This window comes from Triticum urartu, chromosome 7A (assembly GCF_056163025.1).
Source record: "Triticum urartu cultivar PI428250 chromosome 7A, HENAU_Tu73, whole genome shotgun sequence".
NCBI lineage: Eukaryota > Viridiplantae > Streptophyta > Magnoliopsida > Poales > Poaceae > Triticum > Triticum urartu.
The window spans coordinates 142,013,618-142,018,516 of NC_141879.1; the positions used below are offsets into that span (position 1 = coordinate 142,013,618).

The window sequence follows — 4,899 nt, forward strand, 5'->3', positions numbered from 1 at the left end:
GGGACCTCTTGATACCTTATGTTCACTTCCTAACTAGTAGCCGGTTTCCTGTCGCGGAAGCCTTTTCCCAGTGCGCGGAGCCCCGATGAGGAAGGTGTTACTGCTTTCTCATGGGGTCAATAATGCTAATCCCTCTTTTTGTGCCGGGAAGAAGATAAGAAAAGGCGAAGCCTTCTCTTGGTTTCCCAACCTGTTGCTTCTAAAGGCTGCCCTCTCTCGGCTGGATTTTGGTCCAGCTTACTGCGAGGATCCCGTATCCCGTACATCGTCTTTCTCCCTCCTGGGTTCCCGTGGTTCCTATGCCGCCGCGTTTCCCGGTCCTTTTCTTTTAGTGCTTCGACCTGAAGCGATAGCTTGATGCGTTTTCCGTGGATAAGATGGCAGCGCTCCAGCTCACTAAAGAATGGGACGGCAGTGGTCCGCCGGCAAGCTCGTTCTGATCCTGGACGCAGTACATTGGAATCCTGAAGCACCACCACGAACGCTACCGCGCGTGCGCCTGCGGTGCGGTAAGGCACCACCCTGTTGTGCCAGCAGCCAACTTCGGCGTGTCAGCTTAGTTATCCTCATCAAGCCACAACCTTGATGTCTAGCTTCCCAACTGGTAGACGGTTCCCTTTCCCCCGGATCAATGAAGAAGGGAGAAGTTAGTTGATTCCTCCGAAGAACCGGAAGCGAAGCGCTATGCCGGGGCGAGGGGACGGGAAAAGAAACTTCTCCGAAGAAAGATATTGGGGTTCCCAATGCTTCTCCACGCCCAACGAGATGCGCCAACCTCGGGATGCTTTACTCCTAACCCCACGGCGGTTCCGAGACGGAGCTTAACCTGAGTCTCGGTTAAGAACGGCGATGATCTATGTTTCACACGGCGCACGATTCCATGGATAGTTTCATTCGAGATCGTGATGGAGGACATAGCTTACGATCATCGGCTTTGATCATGCCACTAGGCATTTGATTAGGACATTGCACAATGATCCGAACACTTTGTCGCATCTCTTCGATACGGATACAGTAACGATCATAGCGATCTCCTCTGGTACCTACTGGTACGTCAAGATCCGATTGGTCATGAACATCGTAAGGTGCTGCTCTTCGCGAATCCCAGCATACCCCAGGTTGGGATGGGTAGGCCCACCACTTCACTTTTGCACTTTCACTTAGGCCCGGGCCAAGTCAGTGGGGGGACCCTGTCGGGCTCCTCCCCCCCCAAAACAAACTGTACGTGGGAGTTTCCCTTCATACGGCTCAAATCATTCTCAGATGCCCCGAGAGGCATCTTTCCTTATGATCTGGTGGTTCACACACGCGCAAACGAGCACCGGCCGCAACAGCAAGGAACTATGACCAATAGAGTCAGACACAGAGCGTCATACTTCTTTATCTTGTGATGGTTGAGGAGTTTCTTTCTCAGAGGGTGCGGGACGCTTGCGGAGTCCGTGCCTTCCGTACCACCACAGGTCGTTCTTGGGCAGATCCCGCTCCTAAACATAAGGGAGGGATAGGGGGAAAGGGGCCCTAAAAATCATATAAATAGGGTTGTAGAAAGACCACTTTCATTCGACGTTCCGGGGTGCCCGATTCGATCGACGAATTTGGCGAGCTGATCCGCTTTGATCCAGGAGAAAGCCCAGTCAGCCACCTTTTCGGTGCAGGTCACGTGACCTACAGCTCGGCCTTCGCTTTTTGAGACTTCCTCTACCCACATCTCTATGTGCCCGCAGCACTTTCATATGGAGAAAGATGGGCTTACCATGTTCCATCAATAGCACCTAACCTATGCCGATTTTGGCGGACCGTGCTCCACCCCGGTGAACTCATGCGTTCCGACGTGCCCAGAGGCCAGAGGCGAATCCGTTCACGGTCCGTAGGACCAACACCATTCGAAGGTTGATGGCCCGCCCCGCCTAGAATAGGAATCTTTGACTGGGCTTACACACATTCGCTCACTTACGCTGTCCCCCCTCAGCTTACCCTAGCCCCGGGTACGTCGTCTCCAAGGCTTCACACAAAATCTTCACTGACAACATATGCATGCTTTTGTAGGGTCAGGCAGAACCGTTGTTGCCTGATGGGAACTTCCCCCATATTGCTATCAATGTCTTCATGTCGCACGACCTCTTAACATTACACCACTGAATCCCCAATCCTTTGCTTGCTGTGCAGTGACAGTACCAATATCCACTAATCGTTGTTTCCAGATACGGTTGGCGGTTGACATCTCTTCTAATTCGTCGATACGAGAAGCAAATTGTTGTGTGGAGGAATCAATATCTCGACATAAGCCAAGAGGCAGATCTTGTGCCATTCCACCAGGTCGTATGAAACTGGCATGCATCCTGGCTCCCGGGACTCTTTCATAGAATTCCAACAATTTCTCCCGCTCCTCAAAAGCCCAAAGGAACGGAGTTGATGCTCCCACATCCATAGCATGAGTAGTTGAAGCAAGTGAATGATTTGAAATTCGAGTTATTTCACAGAATAACACTCTTATATATTGAGCTCGTAATGGTACCTCACAATTCAAAAGTCTCTCTACGGCTGAAGAATGAGCGTGTTCTTGGGCCATCGTAGAAACATAGATAGGGTCAACGACGTAATGAACAATGGAACTTTACGACAGCTTTTTCGTACACGTTCACTTGCATCACATACACAAGTGCTCTCTGAACCGTGCAATAAGGTCACCCATAACACGGCTCTCCCACTGGAGTTACCTTAGCCCCGGGCCATGCTATTCCATGATATTGGAAAAAGTTGACTAATTATTATCATCGTCTTGAAAGCTGGGCGCCTTTTGAATATGAGTGGGGCTCCTAGTCTAGGCGGCGCCTTCGTGGAGCCAAACCGAAGGAAGAGCAAAAGGGCGAGGCCACACCCGGCTTCGAATAGGAGGGGGGCTTAGCTCTGGATCCCGCCTGCTTGCAGAAATGAATGGATCAGAAAGGGGGCTGGGTTCTATTTCCGGGCCGGGCAGGAGGTGAAGGCCAGAAGAAGAAGAGAAGTGCGCCTTCCCGGTAAGGAAGAGGATAAAAAGGTGCTGTCATCTATCTCGACCTGTTTCCCGAGGCGCTGGAAATGAGGACCGGCTCAGAGAATCACTGGCGTGCTTTCTCTCCCCCATCGTTTCGCCAACAAAGAAGTCATCCTTGACTTGACTATTGACCATTCCATCCCTACCGAGCTGCCTCTTCGAAGTATTTACCTCTGCCTTTCTTTTTTGAGAACATACCCTTCAAATCAAAAAGAAAAAAAGAAAGAAAAGTTCCTCGTCTGTGATTTAATCGGCCCTAAGGGAGTTTACTCGACCCATTCTCCAGTCTCCCGCACTGCTCAAGTGTGCGACTCCGTATGAGGACCTCCTTCCCTTTTGCTCTGCCCACTCTCCGTTCACACGGTTATCAAAGCGGAGGAAGGGCGGGCAGCAGGTACCACGAGCCCTCTGTCCCACACATCTATCAAGAAGCAAGTGTAGTTCACCGGTTCCACCGAATGCTCCTATCTCTCGGCAAAGATCGTGTGAGTGTGCAGTTATGCTTCGGATGCTTCGCCATGGAATAGATCGATTCAGTTCCCCTTCTTTTCCGGTGCACTCGCTTTGTATCTCCGACACACAAGGAAGGACGCGGTGGGAAGAAAGCTGCCCTAGCCTCTGTCCGGTCGATCATTCCGCTGGCATCTTGCATTCACGCCTCCGTTTGACTGCCGCTCGGGAATGTAGTTGTAGATACGTGAGTCTTAGTGGGTCGTTGGCTCCACCTCTTATCTCCTTCTACGACATGCTGTAGTCGTCGCCATATTCAATATGTCACTTAGTCATATCTGCCTCGCAGCGGGTCAGCACCTCCGAAAGAAAGGGAGGGAGGACTTCATTCAGTGACTCCGCGATCGCCCTCTAAACGATCAAAATAAGGTAAAGCTTGAAGATAAGTTTTGTACTCGATTAATTTCTCAGTCCCTCTAGTCGGGTGGGCGCCGGCCGGCCAGATCCCCCTGAAAACCGTACGTGCGGGTCTCCCCGCATGCGGCTCACACCATTTGAGGTGGCCCAGCCCAGCATTCATTCGCAAATCCTGTAGTGAAATTGAGACTGCTCGACCTCGGAAGCTAATTCGCGTGTAGGCAGCGCTGTCTTAATACCGTTGACTGTATCTATTCATTGATACATTGGCTCGCTCCCCCCCTCTTTTTTCAAGAATGAATGAGCCGCTCGGACCTTCCATTTCCGTCAAATGACCCGGCTTCCCCTGGCTCTTCCACCGTCCGGGCTCCCTTTCCTCCCTATGCTCCCCCGGCGCAGGCCCACCACGCTTCGCGCCTGCGGCGTTTTCGCCAGACGGTCTTTGCCAGTAGTGCCATCCTCCCCGCAGGCTGTCTGTATGGGTGGGTTGTCCCTTGCTGCTACGTTCTGTTAGGCGCTATGAATTACAAGAAATTCAGTGGTTGACTTGGACAGCAGGCGGGTTACACGTTCCACTGTGCTGAGATGTGAGGTGCAGGTGGTGATGATCACCCCGGGGTATGCGCTAGCGCCCTTGACGGGCACTCCAGGACCCGCCTACGGTCGTGAAAACCCAGGTCGGTCCTCCGACCAGATGTGTGGATAACGAGGCCACCTTCACAACCTTCTCCCTTCTATCTTTATCCAAAGTCAGGTAGGGCGGTTCGCTTGAGTTGCTCAACCGTCCCTTTGCCCGGTGCTCATGACGCGCTACGGAACCTCCACCGTGCTAGCGGCATAGGAGCCTACTCAGCGTCAGCGGCTTCGTGCCGCACTGGAGTAATCCAATATGTGGTTCCGCACGTTCCACCACTTCTCCGTTCATTTCCAATACTGATCGTGAAACACCATGAGCAGCAGGATGTTGAGGTCCGGAATTCGAAGTGAAATTCTTGATT

The 4,899-nt window shown here is 52.1% G+C and overlaps 1 pseudogene; it reads left to right on the top strand.

The window, feature by feature from the left end:
- The first annotated feature begins 3,351 nt into the window (after positions 1-3,351).
- Positions 3,352-3,912, top strand: LOC147958620 (uncharacterized; annotated as a pseudogene).
- Positions 3,913-4,899: the final 987 nt, after the last annotated feature.